This window comes from Leucopleurus acutus, assembly GCF_964270905.1.
Source record: "Leucopleurus acutus genome assembly, chromosome: 1".
NCBI lineage: Eukaryota > Metazoa > Chordata > Mammalia > Artiodactyla > Delphinidae > Leucopleurus > Leucopleurus acutus.
Window position 1 is genome coordinate 135,638,130 of NC_139142.1, and position 24,716 is coordinate 135,662,845.

General features: G+C 49.1%; 1 pseudogene across 1 annotated transcript; it reads left to right on the forward strand.

Moving 5' to 3' along the window:
• The first annotated feature begins 300 nt into the window (after positions 1-300).
• LOC309957822 (golgin subfamily A member 7-like) lies at positions 301-819 on the forward strand (annotated as a pseudogene). Its single transcript has one exon. The product of its transcript is annotated as a golgin subfamily A member 7-like (transcript).
• Positions 820-24,716: the final 23,897 nt, after the last annotated feature.

Consider the following 24,716-nt stretch of genomic DNA (forward strand, 5'->3'; position numbering starts at 1 on the left):
CCACCGAGCCCGGCTGGCCTGCTGCTCCCCTGCCCCACCAGCAGCCTTCTCACTGCTCTGTAACAGCTTCTCCAAGGCTCCGTTGTTTCCATGATCAACCAAGGAAAAAGACAACAAAGATGGGGAAAGGACAACGTTTCTGGGGTCTCCACGAGTTTTGAATGATTTTCCTACACTTCTTCACTCAGCAAACATTTCTAGAGCTGTAAGAGCCAGCATCTGAGGATAAAAATGTCCCTGAAGGCGGTGCGACAGCCGCTGGAGGGCAGCGGAGGCGGCGCGGCCCGTCCTGTCCTCGCCATGAGGCCGCAGCAGAGGCCAGTGTCCGGGAAGGTTTTCATTCCGCGAGACTACAGCAGTGGCATCCGCTACGAGTTCCAGACCAAGTTCCCCGCGGAGCTGGAGAACCGGCTTGACAGGCAACAATTTGAAGAAACAGTTCGAACTCTAAATAACCTTTATGCCGAAGCAGAGAAGCTCGGGGGCCAGTCCTACCTTGAAGGCTGGCTGCCTGGCTTGTCTAACAGCGTACACCAACTTCCTGTGCATGGAAACTCACTACGAGAAGGTTCTGAAGAAAGTCTCCAAATACATTCAAGGGCAGAACGAGAAGACCTATGCTCCCCAAGGCCTCCTCCTGACAGATCCCATCGAGAGAGGACTTCGAGTTATTGAAATTACTATTTATGAAGACAGAGGCATGAGCAGTGGAAGATAAACCGTAGAATTAAAGGCCCACCTCCAGCTGGGACCCTCATCTGTGCACCGGCCGACTGCAGAGTGTCCCCCACCTCCTCTCCAGAGCATCATTCCTTCGTATCTGCTGCCAGAGCCACGGTGCCCTTCGCTCCAAGGACTGACTTTCTAGAATTCCACACCTGGAGTGACCGCTAGTCGCTCAACATCCACTTTGTGTCTCCAAATGGTGGAGGACTCTGTAATCTTTGGATTCGTTTTTGAGAAAACGCAGTGAAGCATTTCACTTTTTTAATTCAAAGCCATGAATAAGATATGCAGTTGGTCAGCCCAACACAGTTTATTTCTTACCTGCCAGCAGTGCCAGTGGCTCTCGTCATTCCCTGGGCTTCAGCAAGTCGTAAACTAGCCAGTGCTCAGTCTTACTCCCCCAGATTCATAAAACGCTTTCCTCCAGGATTTTGGTGAAGGGTGGGCTGTGTCTGGTTTTGCTAATGCATCTCCCAGATTTCAGAGAATTACCAGTTTTGCCATGACTCAAAGCTTAAAGATCAAGTTCTGCTGTTCAGATTCTCAAACTGAAGCTCATTGGAAAAATAATGTATAATGTGACTTGCTTTATTATAGCAATTCCTGATTAAAGCAGTATTTAATGCAATTTCCAGGTTTTTGTTTTTTGGGGTTTTTTTTGAGAATTCTGTTATTAACTGCATTACCTCGAACACTGGGAAGATGTGGTATGTGTTGCTTGTTCCTTATAAAAATAAGTAAGCACAGTAAAGTGGGTGCTGAACCATCAAACACAAATGTCCCTGCTGTGTCCCTGAATGAGCAGGTGTTAATAAACAGTTTAATTATCATTTTGTTACAAATATAACTTAAGAGAAAAAAATTTGATAGGAATAATACTATATATTGCTAATTTTTAACTATCCCTACTGGCAAACTGTATGATTCCTAGACTTTCCTCAGATACGGTATTCAGTGCGCAGAAATGCTATGATTGGTTCAAGTTCAGTAAGTTAAGTGGTTTCCAGCTAGAACTCTCAAGCCTGGGTCACTGTTTCTAGTTCTTCTTTTTGTCTGTGTGTTCTTAGTATTGGGACTTCCTGTGCCCTTCATCTTTAGGGTTTGAGAGCCCTGTATTTGGGAGAAAGTTAGGACATGTACTAGGAGAGAATGAAACGGTTAAAAGTTTTACTTTCAGAGATATTGTAGGTGCTAATGCTGGATTTAACCTTTCAGATTTAATTTCTTTTATGGGTCTGTTAGTTATTCAGTAAATCCCATAGCTCGATGTAATATTTCAATTGTATGAAACTTGTTACTTTATAGCCTGTAATAGGGTGTCTGTCTGCCTTTTAAACCCGTTGCAATAACTTTGCTGAAATATTAACACATGAGTAAAACTTTTCTTAAACAAACAAAAAAAAAGAAATGTCCCTGAGCCCGAGTCTGGCCCTTGGAGAGCTAATGGGAAGACATAGTACAGACTCATCACAGTGGTTCCCCAGGGACGACTCGCTGGGTGCAGTGCTGGAGGGTCTTCCAGACCCCATGGAGGGGCAGGGGGAGTGGGTGACTGCTGATGGTGAGAGCGTGGCAGATGTCAGGGAAGGCTACGCAGAGCTGGAGATGCCTGAGCCCCTTCCTTGGAAGGCAGAGGAGGAGTTGGCCTGGGGTGGGGGGCCCTGAAGCACTGTCTAGCTAGAGGGAGCGGCACGTTTGGGGGCTCGAGGCCGGAGAGCAGAGGGTGTTTCGTGTGGTTTCACCTACGCGTAGGAGGCAGAGTGGAGGAGTGGGGCCTGGGGAGATGGGTGGCCGCCAGGTGAAGGTGCCGAGGAAGGGGGCCAAGGCCCCCAGGCCTTCTGTTGCCCACTCCCCTCTGCAGTTCCCTCCACAGGGCCCCTGTCCTCAGGGCATCCCGAGGGGCCACTTAGGCTGTGGGTAGCGGTCAACAGGGGATTCATAACCCAGGGGCACCCCGACATCGGTGCCCGACTGCCCCCGTACCCTGGGCCTTACCTCCTGAGACCTGGGGAAGAGGCGAGGAAGGTCACAGCTAGTGAGGCGGCAGCTCCTCCTTTTCAGGCCTCAGTCACTCTCTACGTACAGCAAGGGGGTTGTCACAGATGGTGGCTAAAGCCCCTTGTGGCCTGGATTCCTTCTTTGCAGACAAGGAAGGTATTTCATTTTGGCTCCCCCCAGGGAACGGAGCCCGAAACCAGATTTGAGTGCTAGTAGTTTATTTGGGAGGTGATCTCAGGAAGCGCCAGTGGGGATGTGAGAGGGGGAAGGAAAGGAGAGAGAACACAGGGTGCTTGATGTGCAGAGGGCCCTGCAGGTGACCGGGGCTCCGTGTAACGCACCCCTTCAGAGTTGTCCTGTTCGAGGGGACAGGACGCCGGGTGTTCGCCCCCCACCTCCTGTCTGTCTTTTGTCAAGGGCTGCTCCTGGGGGCCTGAACCCCCGGCACTTCTGGCCTGCCCCACCTGTAGGCACAGCATCTGCCTGCAACCCCAGGAGGCCTACAGGCAGAGAGCGGCAGAGGCTGCAGTAGGAAGCCGGTGGCGTGATGACAACGGTGTGTAGCAAACAGCACTTACAAAAGGAGGTTGTGCGCTCATGGACAGCATATTCTTCAGAAACCTAGACCCAAAGGGACTGAAGTGACCTCCCCTGGGTCACGCTGTGAGTTAGCGACAGGCTGGACCGAGACTTGTCACCCAGGGCTCTTTCTGCCACCCATCCCTCCCCTCCCCCACCTCTGTTGTCAGGTCTGTCAATCATCTTTGTCCCTCCTCCTTCACACGCTTTAATAAGAAAACTTTGGTAGTAGATGCAGAGATACCTTGAAAAACATCAATTGGTTTACATCTATGAAACGTTTGAGCCCTTCTCTGAAAAAGGCCTTATCATCTCCATCTCTGCATTGCCATCTCTGCACATGGTAGCCCCTTTATACACAAAGGACGAGCTGATGTTTCGGCCATTTGTGTGGATGGGGTGATGCCTGTGTCTTTATGGCTCCCAGTTTCCTTGTTTGAAAAATAGGCATGTGATACCAGCGTGCTAACGTCCTAGGCTTGTTGTATCAGATGGTCAGCATGATGCATGGCACCTGGTAGGCGCTCGACAGCAGTTTGGACTGCCGAAGGACGTTCAGGAAACCACATCGGCTGCCACGCCAGGGGGAGGGGTGGTCACGGTGGTGAGCCGGCAAGAACCCTCCTGAGTCAAAGGATCGCGTCCCTCCCCCACCCTTCCCACCAACCATGCCCCCCTCCACAGGTCTGAGGTCGGGTAGGGTTGCCCCCTCCCACCCCCCCACCCCCCCGCACTTTCCCCGCATCCCTGAAGCCCTGAGTCAGGTTTCCCACCTCCTGCGATTTCACAGCTCCCCGCCAGACAAGCTGTTTTGCAGACCCAAGTTGGTAATGACAGATTCTTCTCTCCTGGCCCTCCACTGGCGAAACCACGGAAAGTATTTGAAACACGCAGCCTGGGAATGTGCAAGCTTCCATTGGCCGGGCTTGGCAGGGGCCAGCGATTTCTCAGCCAGCGCTTTTGACCAAGACTTGTACGGCTCAGGTTTCCCGGGAGCTCGTCAGCTCAGTTTTTCAACAGCATTTATACTTTTTTTTTTCCACCCTTCAGAACATTAACCCTAAAGTAGGTTCTGAATCACACAATCCCTGGAAGCATGGCTCGCTCTCTGTTAGAGGCACGGTTTTGGGTGGGCCTCAGGGGAGCTGGCCTCAGCCTGGGACGGGGATCTCCTGCCCATCGGGGCTCCTCGGGCCCAGGCGGCGTGAATCAGAGAATTCTCTGCTGAAAGGGATCCCCAGAGGACTTCCAGGTCTTCTGCCTCTAGAGAGATCTGGTTAACCCATTCCAGGCCTCTGCAACTTTGATTTTAAAATGTCCTCTGATAGGGTTGAAGGAAGGGAGAGAAGATGCAAAGACCACAGACTCTGGACCTAGGTACCCCTAACATGTCAGTTAGGCCTCTGCTCCCACTGGGTTTCATCATCTGTAAAATGGCAATAATATTGTAATACCCACCTCCAGGTGATCGTGAGGTTTAAATGGCAGCACAGAAGATCACCTAGGACAATTCCTGCACATGGTAGGGGCACAGAGTGGTTTCCTCTCTTCCTTATTTCTTGGTCACTGATGCTACGGTCTCATCACAGAGTTGTTTGGTGAATGGATGAAGGTCTTGACCTAAACACCCCCTTCTTCTCCTCTCAAGGCAAAACCATGGAACAGGTATTTCCTGAGCATCAGTTCTGTGCAAAGAGCAGAACGAGGCCTTGTGGTGACACCCCTGATGCCAGAGTCCCTGCTGTAAAGGAATTTCTGGTCTCGTGAGGGAGCAGGCGGATAAAGTGTCCACAGGAGAGACAGTCACAATGATTTTGCTCACTTGCTCAGATACATTCACTCATTCCTGCAACAGGCATTACTGCAGGAGGAGGGCCTGGCCGCCCCTTGCCCCTGGTGGTGATTCCGGGGGCCTCTAAAGCAAGCTCTTTCCACTTTACATCCCTGGGTCTGTTTGCTGTGACGTGATACTTGGAAGTGCTTTGGAAATTCAAGGGCTTGCTGTTCCCTCTGCCTAGAACACCCTTCCCAGCTCACTCACCCCTTCTCTGAGAAGCCCTTCCTGACTCGCTGAGGCACATTCAGCTGTCCTCTGTCTGAGCCCCCCCAGCACTTTAGTCATAACAGGGGTACTGCCCCCTGTGCACTGTGTTGTGATAGGCTGTTTCCAAGTCTGCCTTTGAGGAGACAGCACACAGGCACCAGGTACTGAAAGGGAAAATGGGGTGCCTGGGTTGGGCTCCCTAAGAGCAGAGCCTGAGATGGAGATTTGGACACACACGGCTTATTTCTTTTACATTCTTAAGAAAAAGCAGTTATTATTTGTCATCATTCTTACTTTCGTAACTAGAAAAAAAAGTTGGCAAATGATTAAAGGAAGTATGTTGTATACATCTGTGTGGTGTAGGAAAATGCATTGCCCACAATACGCAGCTGTTTTTATCTACTTAGGGCAATCATTTCAAATCTTTCTTTTAAATTTTAATTTTATTGGAGTATAGTTGATTTACCATGTTGTGTTAGTTTCAGGTGTACAGCAAAGCGATTTGGTTATACGTATACATGTATTCATTCATTTTTAGATTCGTTTCTCATATTGGTTATCATAGAATACTGAGTACAGTTCCCTGTGCTAGACAGTAGGTCCTTGTTGGTTATCTCTTTTATATATAGCAGTGTGTATATGTTCATCCCAAACTCCTGATTGATCCCTCCCCACTACATTTCCCCTTTGGTAACCATAAGTTTGTTTTCTACATCTGTGACTCTTATTTCTGTTTTGTAAGTAGGTTCATTTGTACCATTTTTTTAGATTCCACACATAAGCGATATCATATGATATTTGTCTTTGACTTACTTCACTCAGTATGACAATCTCTAGGTCCATTCATGTTGCTGCAAATGGCATCATTGTTATTATTATTTTTTTTACGGCCAATATTCCGTCGTATATGTGTACCACATCTTCTTTATCCATTCCTCTGTCGGTGGACATTTAGGTTGCTTCCATGTCCTGGCTATTGTAAATAGTGCTGCAATGAACATTGGGGTACATTTATCTTTTCAAATTATGGTTTTCTCCAGATATATGCCCAGGAGTGGGATTGCTGTATCATATGGTGGCTCTGTTTTTAGTTTTTTAAGGAACCTTCCTACTGTTCTCCACAGTGGCTGTATCAATTTACATTCCCCTCAACAGTGCAGGAGGGTTCCCTTTTCTCCACACCCTCTCCAGCATTTATTGTTCGTAGACTTTTTGATGATGGCCATTCTGACCGGTGTAAGGTGGTACCTCATTGTAGCTTTGATTTGCATTTCTCTGATAATTAGTGATGTTGAGCATCTTTTCATGTGCTTTTGGGCCATCTGTACGTCTTCTTTGGAGAAACATCTGTTTAGATCTTCTGCCCATTTTACTGATTGGGTTGTTTGGACACACACAGCTTATTAAGGGGCGAGTTCTCCAGAGAAATGAGAGAGGGAAGCAGGATGGGGCAGCAAGCGTGCGGGTGCAGCTGGAGTCCAGCCTCAGCCTGGTCCATGGGGAGCTCTGGAGCAGGAACTGCCCCCCAGACCGTGACCCCCAACCCCTTCAGTCCATGGGGCCAGACTCTGTACCCCTGAGTCACTTAGTCTGACGTCAGAGGGGCAGGTGGAGGTGATCTCCCAGGTGAGGTGGCTGCTCTTTGGCCAAAGGCAGTTCTCTGTGGAAGAGGGTGGCTGTCAGCTGTAGCTGCCAACGCTCCTAGCAGGCGGGATGGGTGGGGCACCCACAGCATGGTTCTGGGAGGGGAGGATCAGGAAGGAGCATCAACATCTCCACCACATCTTTTCCACAATGGTGTACCAGTTGTGTGCATGTGTCCCCCATCCTCGTCGTTTGCTAAAAGGACTCACAGGCAAGGACGGAGGTGCACACCTACGGGTGGGGGCAGGACCCGTGTCCCTGAGAGCTTTGGGGATGGGGAGGGCACTGAGAGGGGCAGCAAGGAGAGGGCGGGTCCCGGCTTGTCACCATTTACCTGACCGAGTGCCCCGCTGTCCTTTATGTACCAGTGGCCCTGACCTTTCCCGCCATACGCAGGCCCACCATGTCTTTCCATCCTCTGAGTACCCTCCGCACTTGACCACAGACCAAGCAGGCAGTGAGCACTTGCATTGCTTCCCTAAGGCAAAGCAAATTCTTCAAAGCAAAGCCTTCATCTTATTTTGATTTTCCAAGTGCCTATCTCAGTGCCTTGGCACTTACTAGGTGGACAGTAAGTATTATTGAGTAAATAGGCTAACAGATGCCTTAATTTTCCTATGAGGTCGTGAAAAGGGCCAAGAGCCCTTCTGACGGCAGCATTTGCCAAGGGTTCCCTAGTGCTCAGGCAGGGCCTGGGCTGTCCTTGCTTTTCCCACTCCAGCACCCCCAGCGCCAGGCAGGGCTGAAGCCTCCGCATGGCCCTACCCGCATCCTGGGGGGCAGCCTTGCGCGAGGGTGGCCAGTGGGACAGGGAGCTCCCGCTGGCCTGGTGCACAGACTCCTCGGTCTTCATTTATATGAGATGTGACTCCATCACTCAAAGCCTGCGCCTGGCCTTGGTCGGTGCAGGTAATGATGATACAGGCTCATTTATGCAAGATTATCCTTTTATCACATTTCCAGACTCATTTGTGAGGCTCATGTTTCCCTCCCGAGGGCGTCATCAAGCAAGTTAAGTTGTACTATTTCCCTCCCACGGAGAACTGGCGGGGGCCTCCCTCGTTGACGGATGAGGCCCGCTGCCTTTGCCAAATAGGGTCGGCGTGATGGATCTTTTCCTTGTGAATATTATGGCTGGAAATTAGCATGTTTATTGAGGTAGAATGTGTTTGTTTACCTTCCACTACCCATGGCACTACCTCTTAGGACCTGACTTATTTAGTTGAGGATAAGCGCAAATGATCTGCGTGTGGGCACCCACAAAATAATTAATGAACTTCCAGATATAGAATTCAGCCTTAAGTAAACACACCAGCGAGGTGAGTGGGGGCAGAGGGGCTGGGAAGGGCTCTGGGGTTTTGGGTGGTGAGCAAGGTGGAGTGTCTGGTACTCGGAGGGATGGAGACAGGGCGGGGATGTGGGTTCAGGCGTCCTGTGAGGGGCACAGGGCGGGTGCCCAGCCTGGCTGTCGAGTGGAGGTGACTTCTGTCAGTGGAGGAGGGAGAGGACAGGCAGAGCACCAGGATTGTGAGCCGCTTTCCCAGGGATTCTCCTGAGCTCCCTCTTGATTGTCTCGATGCAGGAGTGAGAAGGACGGCCCAAGTGTGCGGACTAAGGGTGGGGAGGGGCAGTGCTTGGGCAAGGATGATGGAGACCCAGGTGAGTGACGATGGGTCCCAAGAGGCCAAGTGACCACCTGGAGTCCGCTCCCCTCCTAACACTTTCACCTGTAACAGCTTTGAAACCTAGCTTCTCTTCCCATCCCCCGGCTTGCCAGTAGGCCATACAACCTGGGATGCAAACGCTCACTAACCCAACATCCTCTTGTTTTAGAAGAAGAATCTGAGGTTCAGAGAAGTGCAAGGACTTAGCCGAGGTCTTGGAGGCAGAGGGACAACCGCCGCCGCCTCCCTGTGGCTTTAAGCCTGATGCCTGCCTTGTAAGAAGTCGCAGAGAGTGTATCCTCTAGGGTGTTTCTTCAGGGACCCAGGAAGGCTTTGCCCCCTGTGCCTGGCCAGCAGAGGCCTCAAATTTCACCCTTAAAACCAGCTACCTTTGTAGTTTAATCCCCTTTAAAGAGCAGATGCTCCTGGGAAGGGCCTTGTTCCTGGTGCTTGCCTCCCCAGGGTGCTGAAGTGACCTGTGAGAGACTGAGGGAAGCAGGAGAGCTCATGGTTGAGGATCAAAGCCCCCCAAACAGCATGACCGAGAGACCCAGGAACAAACTTTTCCCCCTGCATAAATTTTTCCAGGTGAGCAAAGCCATTCTCATTGTCCCCCAGCTCCAAACCCTGAACGTAAAGATGGGAGGGGTGTCCTGTCTGGACGTCAGAAGCAGACAGACCTGGCCTGTAATTCTGGCTCTACCTCTTCCGAGTTCTGTGAACTCTGTGACCTTGAATGAGTCATTCGAACCCTGTGGTCTCCATTTCCCCAGCTAGAAAACAGGGAGGGGAATTATAACACCCACCTGTCAGTGTCACTGTAAGATTAAAAGAAGAAAGTATCTACCATGCTTAGCACATGGTAGCACTTGGTAACTGTCCTTGAATTAGTGGTCATTAGTATCATTATTTTCCTTCCCAAACAAGGTGCTGTAACCTATCCTGGCTTTCCCATAAGTGGGAATTGATGGAAGGGATTGAAAGAGACAGAGGGAGAGGGAGAACGAATCCCTCCATAATCCCCATCCCTTTCCCCCTGTTGTGTCCTGATGTGGGTGTGTGGGCCCTTCCCATGGAGCCTGCAGAGTTCCCACGTGGTGGAGTGGGACAGAGCGAGGTGCCAGACTGGAGTTTGGTCCATTTCAGCCACATATATCTTGGGGATCAAGGGAAGCACGGTGGTTCCAGACCTCAGTCTCCTCATCTGCGAAATGGGGCCAGCCTCACTGCTAACCTGGGAAGCAGGCGGGTCCACAGCTAATTTGTCTCCGAATCACCAGCACCCAGCAGTGTCAGGCATGCAAGAGAATAGACTGGAAGCTATAGATCAGGTTTCAGAAAACTTTTTCTGTAAAGGGCCAGGGAGTAAATATTTTAAGGTTTGCAAGCCATACAACCTCTGTTGCATCTACCCAACTCCGTCCCTGTAATGCAAAAGCAGCCTTAGACAAGGTATAAACCAGTGAGTGTGTCTGTGGTCCAGTAAGGCTTTATTTATAAAATCAGCTGGTGGCTGGATTTGGCCATAGCTCTTGACCTCTGTGTAGCGAGGCCATGGCAGTCTTTGGATTCAGACAGCTAGGCTCAAATCCCAGTACCTCCACTCTTTAGCTTTGTGGCCTTAGGCAAGTGACTTACCCTCTCTGAGCCTCCATTTCCTCCTCTGTAAAATGGAGGACACTGGCTTGTGCTTTTTTGGTATTCCCTTCACCATACCTACTAGGGCTGGGCTCAGAGAAGGAGCTCAGGAAAGACATACAGATTGGCTAAAAAAATGATCTCTGACAATAATCACACCTCTTGATGAGTGTACTCATTTCACCTTCAACTTACAGTACATTTCACATCCATCTCGTTTCCTCCCCCCATCCCCTACAGAATGGGTACAGTATTGTTATTAGTATTATGCTCATTTTACAGATGAGAAAACCAAGGTCCAGAGAGACTTAGAGAGTCACCGTCCAAAGGTCACTTTCCAGAGGTCACTGTCTTTGTCTGTTTGGGCTGCCATAACAAAATGCCATAGACTGGGTCGCTTATAAACAACAGAAATTCATTTCTCACAGTTCTAGAGGCTGGAAAGTCGAGATCAAGGTGCTGGCGGATTAGGCGTTTGGTAAGAGCTCGCCTCCTCATAGATGGCTGTCTTTTCACTCTAACCTCACGTGGCAGAAGAGGCTAGAGCGTTCTCTGGGGCCTCTTCCCTGAGGGCACTAATCCCATTTATGAGAGCTCTGCCCTCATGACCTAATCACCTCCTAAAAGCCCCATCTCCTAATACCAAAACATTGGCCCTTAGGTTTCAACATGTGAATTCTGGGGGGACACAGACATTCAGTCTAGAGAGTCAAACAATCAGTAAGGAACAGAACAGGGATTCAAACCAGATATTTCAGCAGCAAATCCTTGAATTTTCCACTCTACCAGAGCTGTCCTAAATAAACCTCCTCCCCAGTCTGTCTCCTCCTACCGTGGACAATCAACAGATGGACTCCTGTACAGACATTTGGAAAGTATGTAGACCAGGGGCCTCTCTCTCTCTGTGAGAAGGGGCTACTGCTTATCTCCTCAGGTTCTGAGACTTACAGGCTAGAAATATGGGGTTCTTGGTTCTGTAGGGAAGATCCTGAGCTGAGTGAGCCGACTGGGGCTGGAGTCAGGGTGAGGGTAATGTGACATCGTCACAGTCTGAGGGGTCTCTCCTGGTGCAGAAAGGTAGTGAGCAGGCAGTTTTGACTCACTCAGAGATCAAGCTTTTACAATTCTGATAGAGAAGGGAACGCTGTATTAGTGAGGAGTAGCATTTGGCATCAAGTAACGAAGACCACCGAAAGCTAAGGCTTAACAAAAACAAAAACGAAACAAAAGATAAGGCTTATTTTTTTCTCACGTGCTGCAAAATCCAGGTTGGTCAGGGCTGGAGCAACAACTCCACAATGGCATCTTCTATCTTTCTGCTCGGCCAGGTGGCTCTGCAAGTGGCTTCCACCCTTAAGGTCACCTCATGGTCACAAGATGGCTGCTGGAGCTCCAACCATCAGGGTCACATTCTAGGTGAGAAGGAGAAGGGTGGAAGGGGTGCTTGCCAGATGAGTCAACTCCCTTTTAAAGGAGACTTCCTGGGAACCCCATCCAAGAAGAGAACAACTTTGGCTTTCATCTCATTGACCAGAATTGGTCATGGGGCTAGCCATACCTATAAGGGAAGTTGGGAAATATGGGTGTAGTACATTGCTGCTCCAATCAGGACTGTGCTAGCAAAGAAGAAGGGGAGAATGGATATAGGGTGGCAAAACCTCAGTCGCTGCCTCCTTCCCCTAATTTGCCATCTGTGTAAAGACCAGGGAAGGAAGGAAGTTGCCCAAGACCACACAGAAAGCTAGCGGCATGCCTGAGACCAGACCCCAAAGTTTCTGACTCTGAGTCAGATGCTTCTTCCACTGTCTCCATTGCTTCACTCTGTAGCCACACCTGTTCACAAATAATGTTATTATTATTTATCAGGCATTAATTATGTGCCAGGTACTATGCTAAAGGCTTTCCAGGCATGTTCCATTCAATCTGCTACCAATCATTTGAGGTGGGCATTACTATTATTCCCATTTCACAGAGGAAGAAGCTGAGGCTCAGGCAAGTGAGGTGACTGCTCCAGGTCCCAGAGCTCATAAGGGTTGGCGTGGGCTTGAAACCCAGGTTCCCAGCCCTGGCTGTGAGCAATTCAGTGCATGCGATTGAAATGAACCACGGACATCCCCAGTAGGCTGTTGAGTCAAGGTGGCTCTCTCAGTGACCCTGTACCATCAGGAACACCCGCAGCCGGCCCCAGTAGTCAGGCAGCAAGACACGCACCAACCGAGGGGGCTCCCGACTCCCCATCCACCTGGCCAGCCTCTGTCTCTGCAGCTCCTCATTCCAGCCAATTACCCCTAATGGAGTGATATGAAATGTAACTAACTTGGGGAAATATCTGTATACTTTAATTAAATCAGTTCACAATTAGCCATCTGAGTAATGAGGCTAAGGTGTTTTATCTCCCTGTGAGCCAGCGGGCCGGGGGAGCCAAAGGCAGGGGGATTTTGTGCCAATAGCATGGTCCTAGTGACAAACTCCTTAGGGGTATGCAGGCAGGTGCTGGAAGCCCCAGGAGAGGATTTGGCCCAAATCTACTATGATTAAATAAATATAAGCACCTCAGAGAGGAGCTACTAATTTGTGGGACTAAATTTTTAATGGCTACAGCCGGTTTTTCATACTAAAGAAATACCAGGGCCTTTGATCCAAACACCTCATGGCAAAAGGCTAAAAATTACACATGTGCACTGTGTGGCCCCGAAGTCCCCAGATGTGGTAAGTGCTTGGCCGAGCAGGTTGGCCACTGTCCAGCAAGCGGTCCCTAGAGGCCTCCAGGGGCAGGGTCAGGACCAGGGTGGGGCGGGTGAGGCCTTTGCATTGGGTGCAAAATTTAAATGGGTGCCAAAGTGCTCAGCCATGAAATGATATTTTAATGCAACGTATTTTATTTTATTTATTTTATTTTTTATTATTATTTTTTGTTTTGGGGTTTTTTTATTGTTATATATAACAATATAAAATAATGCTTGTCACTGTCAAAGAGTAAGGAACAAGATAAAATCATCTGAAATTACACCACACAGAGATAACCATTGTTTACATTTTCCTTATTAAATTCCTTTTTAAATCAGTATTTCAGTTTCATTTTATTATTTTTATTTTTAAATATTTATTTATTCATTTTTGGCTGCGTTGGGTCTTCGTTGCTGTGCAAGGGCTTTCTCTAGTTGCAGTGAGAAGGGGCTACTCTTCGTTGCGCGGGCTTCTCATTGTGGTGGCTTCTCTTGTTGTGGAGCACGGGCTCTAGGCGTGCAAGCTTTAGTAGTTGTGGCTTTAGTAGTTGTGCTTTAGTAGTTGTGGCACATGGGCTGTGGAGTGCAGGCTCAGTAGTTGTGGCTCACGGGCTCTAGAGCGCAGGCTCAGTAGTTGTGGCGCACAGGCTTAGTTGCTCCACGGCATGTGGGATCTTCCCGGACCAGGGCTTGAACCTGTGTCCACTGCATTGGCAGGCGGATTCTTAGCCACTGCACCACCAGGCAAGTCCCTGTATTGATTTCTTTATCCAATCCTCTGTGTATAATGCAACATATTTTTAAAAAATGAAAATTAATGTAAAAAAATGGTGATAAACAAAATTACAAAATTTAAATAAAGATGGGGTTAGTATCAATGCCATGCCATGCTGAGCCATATCAGAGTCTGGAGCCAAGGGGACAGTCAGTAATACTGATACTGTCTTTATTTAAAAGTTTGAGATTTTGTTCATTATGGACTTTTTTGCATTGATTTTGATTTTTTAAAATATTACATTAAAATATCGTGTATCTTGATTATTGTGGTTTTCGAGGCCTCCTTAAATCGTGTTCCCGGAGGTGAGGGCCTCAGTCTCCTAACCCTAGTCCCAGCCCTACCAGCTGGGTTGTCCCTCAGGGTTTGTGTGTTATCTGGTAAAATGGCCATTCTGTGTGCCACTCCAGGACCCAGCTGGGTTCTTAGGGCCTCTAAGTTGCAGACTTTATGGGCTGCTGAGACAGGGGTGACACTTGGAATCCTAGACCATTAAAGCAAATTGCAGCCTCATGATTGCTCCAGCAAGACCCGGAGACCGGAAGCAACTGGCCTGAAGCTACCCAGCAGCTTTGTGGTAGAGCTGGAAATCAGCTTCCTGGTTCCCTACAGGGCTTTTCTACTCGTCAGAGGAGAGAAGAGCCTTTAAGATGACCCAGGGTGAAAGCCATTGCAGGCCACCCTTCACATTGGGAGATCCTAATAACATGACCCAGGGTGGAAGGTGCTGACTGGCTAACCCAGTCCCCACACACAGCCCCTTCTCTCTCCCAGTGACTGGTGCAGAGATGACCATGTGACCCAGTTCTGGCCATTAAGACACAGAAGTCATTGGGTGGGGCTAATGGGGACAGACCCAGCTGATGTCCCTTTGGCCTGTTTTGCCTGTTCCTCTTCCCCCTTCATGTCTTGAGCTGGCCCTCTGTGTCTGGAGGTGAACAGCTGCCCCGTGACCTTGAGGACAATAGCCAGACGCTAAGGATGGCAGAACAGAAAGAGAAGAGGAGCCTGGGTCCCCGAGGCCCCTTTAACCCTCTGTTCCAGCCCTAGGCTGCCTACTGCACCTCTTTTACAGTGTGTTGAAATTAATGCTCTCTGCTCAAGCCACAATTAGCTGGATTTTCCGATGCTCACAGCTTGAATGCAATCCTAGCAGCTCTATCACCCATGGTGACAAGAGCAGCTTTTGGTGAAATTCATTTGATATTCACATGGCTCACTCCCTGCTAGTTGAGGTCCTTGCTCCCTGTCCCCTCCTCAGAGCAACCTTCCCTGACCACCCTAACACAGCAGCTCCCATCACTCTCCGTTCTTTTGCCCTGATATTTTTTATGAGCCGTATCAGTCATTACCTGACATTACATTATGCAATGTTTTGTTTTTTGCCTCCTCCAACTGGAATTAGTTCTGTGCAGGCCAGGCTCTTCTGCCTTGTGTCATGGCTGTATCCCCAGTGCCTAGAACAGTGGTTGGCATGTAGTAGGTCCTCAATCAATATTGTTGAATGAATGGACATATTCTGAGCCAGTCGGGCTCTGAGCCTTTGCCTCTGACATCTGCCGGCTCTCGGTGGTGGCAAGTCAGCTTGGTCTCTGGAATTAGGATTTCCGCTTCCTCTCTGGCTCAGCCTCTCAGAACCAGTGTGAATTCCCTCTGCTCCCCTGCCGTGACACCCCTGGACACCCCAGATCCCAACCATCTTGACCCTGGGCTCTGCCACTGCCAGCCGTGTCTTACGGGACACCCACGCCGCCCATATCCAGTGATGGCTGGGCACCCTCTTCCCCATCCTTCTTCATCCTCATTCTCAATGTCATTGTCCTTGTGGGATCCCAGGCAGTGACGACATTGCGTGAGAATTTTTGGCTCTCCTGTTGACAGTACATCAAAAACCATTACCTCCTGGGGCTTCCCTGGTGGCGCAGTGGTAGACAATCTGCCTGCTAATGCAGGGGACACGGGTTCGAGCCCTGGTCTGGGGAGATCCCACGTGCCGCGGAGCAACCAGGCCCGTGAGCCACAACTACTGAGCCTGTGCGTCTGGAGCCTGTGCTCCGCAACAAGAGAGGCCGCGATAGTGAGAGGCCCGTGCACTGCGATGAAGAGTGGCCCCCGCTTGCCACAACTAGAGAAAGCCCTCGCACAGAAACGAAGACCCAACACAGCCGTAAATTAAAAAAAAAAAAAAAAAAAGCCCTTACCTCCTGGTTCGGATTTCCAAGATGGAGCCTGCCTTGAAGAAAACAAAATGAATGGGTTTGGTGTGCCAGACCCCATTAACTGGCTACCCAGACTAATCAACGGCAGAAATTCAAGGAAATTGCTAGAGCAAATTTAGATGTCAGATTATTTGGGTCTCTTGATTGAGACTGGAAGAATAATTGAGGGTTCCATTTAATAAGCTTTGTTTACTAACCCCAGATCCTGTTTTGATATCTCTGCCTCAGTTACTTGGGCTAGGGCCACACTGAAAGAATAACTTTGACATTGTTGCTGATAGGAACCTCAGAGCACCTCCACCCGAATCCTTTCATTTTATAGGTGGAGAAAATGAGGCCTGGAGAGGGAAAGGAGCCTCCCAAGGTCCCCAGAAATTAGAGACTCAAAGCCAGGGCGCTTCTACTTCTGAGAAAACCAGCAGGAGATTCAAGGGGCCTCAGAGGACGTCCTTCTGACGTGGGACATCAGTGCATGCTGAAGGGGTTTAAAGAACTGATCTCCTCATTTGTTAAGAAAATATGTGGACAAATGTGATGGGTGGGCGGGGGGGCAGCGTGTCACTGGCTCCAAGTACCTGAGTCTTCTTTGGAAGGTAAAAATGGCGCCCACATAGGTACCCACTTCTGCCAAGGACCCGTCTTTACCTGTAGTTACAGAGAACACCATGGAGCCAGAGTATTCCAGGGAATCACCACGTGTGAGGGGCAGTCTGGAGAACCTTTCATGAGACCTGGAGTGGAGACTGAATTGCCCAATTCTCTAGCAGCCAGGGCTAGAGTCCCGGTCTCCTGAGTCCCCAGTCAGGATGCTGTTCCCGACGCCACTCTACCCAGACTCAGACGGTCGTCCCTGCAGTTGCCCCCCAGTTCCCAGCGGAGTCAGGGAACAGGGTGTGGAACAGATAGTGAGTTGGGGAACCAGAAGAGGCAAGGAGAATCATGGCTGCGTGTGGTCAGGGAGATTTCGTCATGGATAAGGCGAGGCTCTGCCTGTGAAGAAAGAGCAGAGTTTATGGGCAGAGGGGTCTTTGTTATTCATGGAAACCAGTGGGTGCATGAGAGGTGTTCAGAGGAAATTCATTCATTCTGCACAGTTTGGGGGGAGCCTTTATTGTGTGCCAGGTTCTTCACATAATCCATTTCTTCTAATCCTCACAACAACCCTCTGAAAGAGGCAGTAGTTTTACTTCCATTTGGGAGTTACGGAAAGAGGTACAGAGAAGTTAATGTGCCCAGGCTTACATAGGAAGTGATAGAGTTTAAACCCAGGAGTGGATGTCTCCTTCCACTATAAAATATGCAAATTACTTATCATTGGATTCCTGGGAATGGACTGTCACAGATGGGTTTGTGGGTGGGCTTACAAGAAAGGGGGCCCTGGTATCCCTGGGCCCCCATCATAGTTGGGCCCTGACTTCCTTTTTCCTGTGCAAGTCCTTCCAGTATTCAAAGAAAGCCTTCTGACTCCTCCAATCATTCATGCATTCATTCTTTTGACAAATGTAACCGCACCTTCTTGTCTCTCAGGTACTTTAGTGGATATTGGGGAAGAAAAAGTGAAAAGGATGTGGTCCTTTCCCTCAAAGTTGTCCACCAGGGACTAGATCTGTCCCAGTTTCCTTCTGTAGCTCAAGCTAGAAGGTTACTCATAGCAAATGACTGCAGCATCCTGACCATCTTGGTCACTCATCCCAGAGTACTTAGTGGGTCCAGCACCACCACCATCTTGACCACACTTGCACTAATACCACCTAAGCTGGCACTAGTTCCTTTAGCAGCTATATACCATCTTTAGTAATGAATCAGCTTATGTATTATTAAAACCACAGAGAGGGACTTCCCTGGTAGCACAGTGGTTAAGAATCTGCCTGCCAATGCAGGGGACATGGGTTTGAGCCCTGGTCCGGGAAGATCCCACATGCTGCGGAGCAACTAAGCCTGTGCACCACAACTACAGAGCCTGCGCTCTAGAGCTGGTGAGCCACAACTACTGAGCCCATGCGCCACAACTACTGAACCTGCGTGCCTAGAGCCCATGCTCAGCAACAAGAGAAGCCACCGCAGCGAGAAGCCCCCACTCGCCACAACTAGAGAAAAGCCCGTGTGCAGCAATGAAGACCCAATGCAGCCAAAAATAAAGTAATTTTAAAAGAAAAATAAATAAAAATAAAACCACGGAGAATTTCAACAAGAACCTGCTGTCAAACCGAGTATTTCCCATCCTATGCTTAGCCAATTCACTGAACTTAAATGGAAAACTTTACATTTTTGTCTGTTAAATGTCAACATAATGCATTCAGCGTATTTTTCATAGGCTGTTAAATATTTTTCCAATCTATATATATCTATATCTATCTATCTATCTATACATTTTTTTTTTTTTTTTTTTTTTTTTGTGGTACGCGGGCCTCTCACTGTTGTGGTCTCTCCTGTTGCGGAGCACAGGCTCCGGACACGCAGGCTCAGCCGCTCCGCGGCATGTGGGATCTTCCTGGACCGGGGCACAAACCCGTGTCCCCTGCATCGGCAGGCGGACTCTCAACTACTGTGCCACCAGGGAAGCCCTCCAGCCTATATTTTGTCACTCAAGTGTTTCTGCCATGCCTGGAAGTGTGGAAAGTCTGCTTTTAAGAGTCTTCATTCAAGGCAGCAAAATGTAGAGTAGAACAGAGTTAAGGATGGGCCCTATGACATTTCACCAGAGGACTCCTCCCAATCAGTTGCGCCGTATTCTTTGTGTGGGGTTTATTAACCAGCTGTGAATCTGTATATCTAAACTGTCATCTTGCCCCATCTCTCCATTGTGTCCAAAGGCTAACAAGAAAGACAAAATGCAGGAATCAAAATGCATTATGTGTAAAGCATCCCCTCAGAAGGGAAATCAGGTGCACTTGGCATGGCTTTGCCTAGTGAATCCCCGCTCATTCCTAGTGGTCTCCAATTCTGTTTTTCTAACTGCCTGTAAACTAGAGGAATATCATCAGTTGCAAAAGGAAGTTCTATAAAGGGAAGCAGCAACTTTGCAGACCAAGGGTGACATGATTCCATTGCAGCAGGAGACCCAGCTTCCCCCACGAGCGGCAGGAGGAAGTACAGACATGGTAGGTACTGGCAAAGGAAGCTACGTCAGGGACAGTGTGCCAAGAACAAAACCACAAGAGGTTTTCCACGAGAGCACAATTTAAAAACCGAAGCTGCAAAAGATAGTAGAAACAGAATGAGCTGGAACATTTGCTCTCATCTCGGGATCCAGCCCATGCGAGGCTGCTAGGACTGAAGTGTGCAGCCCTGCACCAAAGGCAGGTTATATACAAGAAGACATCATGCAGCACTGGTTCTTCTGGGAGCTAAGGGTACCAGAGGGAACATGACAGCAGCCAGAGCTGTGGGGTGTCTTCAGGAGCAGCTCTCCTTGCCATCACTGAAAGGAGCTGGCTTTTGAATACAGCTGTGTCCCCTCAAGTCCTGGTTAATTGCCACCTAGGCATCCTACCTGCAGATCTCACTACAACTGCCAGAGGCGGTATTTGCCATAATTGATAAAGGGTGGGTTTTCCAAAACACACCACCTGGTGGCTGCTGTTGGAATCACAGGACCAGTGTTAACAGATAAGCATGGGTAAGGATAGCAATGCAAAGGATGAAACATTCCAATTACAAGCGAGCACGCCAACTTGCTGTAGTGTTTGTAGAGTCACAGTAGCCATAAACAATTCCAGGTGGTGAGAAAAACCACTTGTGGAGGGGAAACAAAAAAAGGCCAATGGAAAGACATGTTACTAGGAGTGTTTGTGTGTGTTGGGGATGGGTGGAGGGGTTGTCCAGACAAGACAGAAGCCAAGAGGGAGAAATTTAGAAGGAAAGGAAAACGGGCCAACTTAAGGAGATTGGAGGAGTTCCCGATCTGTGTTAGACCTCAGTTAATTCTGTGACTCTTAAGGGTCTCCCTCACTTTACCACTTAATTTAATTCAGCTTAATTTAATTCAACAAGCCTGTATTGAACACAGAAGTGCCTCACAAGAGCTGGGCGGTCCTGAGCCATCAGGAAGAGGTGTCCTCAGTTCTTCCTCAGGCTACTCAGAGAGTTTAGCCCCTGAATTCTGTGACATGCTTGGGGTCTTGGGGAAGATGTCTTCCTACCTCATGCATTAAAAAACATTTTTGTAATTGGGTAAAATACATATAACGTAAAATTTACTACCTTAACCATTTTTAAGTGCACAGTTCAGTAATTTTAAGTACATTCACATTGTTGGGCAGCCATCACCACCGTCCATCTTCAGAACTCCACTCATCTTCCCAAACTGAACCTCAGTAACTATTAAATAGTAACTCCCCATTCCCCCCTCCTCCCTGCCCCTGATGGCCACCATTCAGCTTTCTCTCTCTACGATTTTGACTATTCTAGGTACGTCATATAAGTGGAATCATACAATGGTTTTTTTGTGTGTGTGTGTGACTGACTTACAGTCACAATGTCTCCAAGGTTCATTTATGTTATAATTTGTGTCAGAATTTCCTCCCTTTTTAAGGCTGAATAATATTCCATTGTACGGATATATCACATTTTATTTATCCGTTCATCCCTCGATGGACACTTGGGTTGTTTCCACCATTTGGCTATTGTGAGCAATGCTGCTATGAACATGGGTGTGCAAATATCTGTCTGAGGCCCTGCTTTCAGTTCTTTTAGGTATATACCCAGAAATTAAATCACTGGATCATGGGGTAATTCTATTTTTAACTTTTTGAGAAACCACCATTACTGTTTCCACCACAACCTCATGCATTTTTGTGAGGAAATGCCAACCCTACTCAAGCCAAACACAAAGTCCCCCAAGGAATGAGAGTTGGAGAATTCCTGAGGTGGAACTCCATCTCCAGGCGGGAAGGAAGGGCTTATGTTTTTCCAAATTCACCTCTTGCTTCTCTCCCTCGTAATGCCCACCTTGGACATGACTAGCACCCGTATATTTAAGCCAAACTTCAAATCCACGAAGGCTGGCTTGGAGGAGAACCTTGACTTTCTTGGTGGACTGGAAGAGTTAGGGACCCAGTTAGTTGGTGATGCCCTCTGTCCACATGAAGCCTAATCCTCTTGACCCTGGGGAATTTGGGGTCCATACTGAGGACTCAGCAGAAGCAGAAGGAAAATCAAGCCTTAGTGTTGAAGGAAAGACCCACAAAACTATTATCTCCTACCCTCACAGCACCTGCCTTGCCGGTAAGGAGGACAGCTCCTCTTGGAACAAAAAAAAAAACCCGAAGAGCTCATTCCTGCCATTGCTCAATGTCCCCTGCAGAGGGCAGCCTGGCACAAAGGAAAGTCCAGCTTTGGAATCAGAGACCTGAGTTTGAATCCTTCCTCTGGTGCTTACTGGTCATATTACCTTAGACGTGTTTCTCAGTTTCACCAAGACTCATTTCAGGGTGCACAAGACCAGCGATGATCGTGTCGACTTTTTCACCGTTGTTGTAAAGATGACATGACACGGCAGGTGTCGAGTGCCAAGTGCGGCCCCCAGAACATAGGGGTTCCATGATGTTACTTTTCCTCCTTCCTTCCTCACCAGTCTTTTCTCAATTATTGACTTTGTTCACGTTCCTCCAGAGTTTTCACCTCTCCAGGCTACCAGGGCCAGTCTCTGGGGGCTGTTCTCACCACCAGTGGCTCCCCCTTCGATTATTTCCAGTTGAATTCTTGGTCCAGCTGGTCTTCTCCAGATTAGCTCAGACACATCCCTCTCAGGCCTCCCAATTCAGTGACTGACTGGGGCGTGGGGAGGGGCACCACCCCCTGTTGGGCCTAATTCCCAGATAAGGCAAGTGTTCTTTGCTCCACCATCTCCTCTGGCTACTGGCTCTGTGTGAGGGGAGGTTGCCCAACCCAGGCAAGCACAACCAGCCCAGCCCCGACCTTGTCTGGCTTTTGTTAGAATTGTGTTACAATCTTAATGTTACTTAACCGTAGAGGACTTTGGGGTGTGTGTGTGTGTGAGTCTGTGTGTTAATAGCAATTTGTGATAGATGCCATTGGCTCCCGCACATTCAATAACGCCCACACTCACAAAAAAAGGAAGGGGGGAGGGGAGTCATTTTTATGGGAGATAACATAACTGCTTGCAATTTGGCTATCCATTGTATCTTTGGCATTTTATGTACTGCATTAGCAGAGGCAATTTCATGCATATGGATATAATGCATTAAGTGGAGGCATTTAAATATAGTGAAACTAATTTTATGATGATTAGTTGAAGGAAAACATTGCATTCGTATCATCTATATAGAAGCCAATTTGCATGAAAATGCCCAAAGTTGCTATGCCAACATTTTCTGTGCTGCTGGTCGGGGTCGTCTCCGAGTCAAGACTTTGTATTAAAAATCGGTCTCCAGTGCCCATGTCTTTTAATTCATTGCAAGCTGTAGGCCATTTGCTCACAAAGCGCTCGCAGTAAAACAAATGAATAGCTAAAATACTCATTTGCATGATTCCCGTTTGAAAACGATTCCCCTGAAATTAAAAAAGCGTGTTACTCAGTTGTGAAGATGGATGGGCCAGTGAGGCAGGCAATTAATATTTTCGGCGTTCTGTTTAAAGCCCTCCCAAGACTGAGAACAGCACATGCCAGACGAATTGGGCCCCAGAACAGTTTTAGGGCCTCAGCGGCAGCAGCCTGCTTCCACTGTCTCCCCTTTATTGTCTCACTTACATTATGCAGTAATTAAAACTATTTACCATTCCTACTTATCCGCCATCTGCTACCTCGGGAGGTTCTTCTTCTTTAGAAAGCTTCTTAAGAGCGGCAAGAGGAAGGGGAAGGCTTGGCCCTGACTGCGGGAAGGGGCTTCAGGGGTCTTTCCTCTCCTCCCGGCTGTGTCCACCTGTCCCTCCGTGAGAGGAATGAAGGAATGATGGAAAAGGTCGTGTAGTGATGCCGAGTTTCTGAGTGAGTTGGTCTTCGGTGGTGGAAGGGCTAGAGCACAGCTTTCTTCCTCTTTTGGGGGGAGTCCTGGCTTAGATCTGGGGTGATCTAGGGGGAGCAGAGGCCTGGATCTTCTCACCAATAACTGCAAAGGTCTGGGGGTTTTGGCCATGTGGTTGGGGTCTGGGGCAAAGTCACCCACTACAGTTGTTCAAGTTGTTCACTGCACAAGTGTGCCCAGCCCAGGGGGCTATAAAGGCTGCAGTCTCTCCTGTGATCCATGCACCAGTCTGAGGTCCTGCGGGGCCGTGTCTGCCCCAAGGGGGTGCCTTCTCTGGATTCACACAAAGGTACTCTATAACCTCACTGTGGCCTCATCTGAGAGAAGCCATTTTGAAAGCAACCAAGTTGCTGCCTCTGTTCTGTGGTGACTGTTGCCTCCCAGACTGGTTCGAGCCTGGGACCCGGCCCTGCACGGGCTTAACGTTTGTTTGCCGAGGCTGAGCTAGGATTGTCCAAAGGGCAGCGTCTTCTGCGAACATTTCCATTTCCTCTTGGGCCCAGCCCCCAGAGCCAGCACAGACAGAGGAACCAAACTCGGCAGGAAATGGGGACTGACCCTCTCAGCAGGACAAAGGGTGGGCCTGGAGCTTGCAGACTTGTGGCCAGTGGCTGCCCCGGGAGGACCGCGTCTGCATGGAGAACGCCTGTTGCTTCCTCTTCTCTCCAGAGCCTGCCTGGTGCTGGGCACATAGCACGTTTTCCAAAGTACTTGTTGAGTTAAGCCAACAGCGAAGCTTTCAGTCTCGACGTCACTGCCCCGTCACGAAGCCTCCTCTGCAGCTTCGTCCTGGCTCACATCTTGCCTTCTTGATAGTGTTTTTCTGGAACTTAACCAGAGGGTTTGGAATTGCCTAGAACTCGGCCCCTTGGCTGGGACTTTTCTGAATCCACTCCTCACGGGAGGCCTCGGGGCCACGCACGCGGCACATGCGTCTGCCCTAGGTCTGGAACCCCCTCCCGTGTCTTCTCTCCTGTAACTTCACCTCTGCTTTTCCCCGTTCCTAGGACATGGGACCTTACTTGCCTAGGTCCATAGAGACAGCTCTCTTGGCCTCAGCTAACTTTCATGGGTTGACGCTTGGCCTGGCTGTCACAGTCTCCCTCTCCAGGTGACTCTGGAAGCTCTTGGCATTGGGCAGATCAAGAGCGCATGCCTGCCATTCATAAGGAAGTGGTAACGCTTTACGGACAGTGTTGGTTTGGGTTCCACCAGGAAAGGTCAGTTTCAGACCAGAGCTTTGTCGAGCCATGGTGTGGACTGTCTCTGAAGTTAGTGAGTTCCATGTCCTTGTCACTAAAGATACGATGGCATCTGGGAGTCACACATTGGAGTCTCCACCCCCAACACAAAGACCCCTTCCAGGCACTGGGAGCTCTCCCGCTGTCTAGACTAACCAGAAACTCATGCTCACTAATGGGCCAGAGAAGGACCGTTGGTGAATGGTGTGGGTTATATAATTAAAATAAATAAACACATATGTGGGGAAAAGGACAGACTTAACCTAGAGGACACTTCTCTTTAAGGCTTGGCCACAGTCAGGAAGGGAACCAGGGGTGCTTTCTGGGGCCTCTTAAATGCTGTCACATCAGCAGCCGTTTATACCACCAACAGGAAACCTGCTTCCTGCCCAAGCCTCAGCCACGATCTCCCTGGGCTCCTGTGGACGGGCCAGGAAGCCCAAGGCGGCCAGTGTGCGAGAAAGGGCACTGACCTT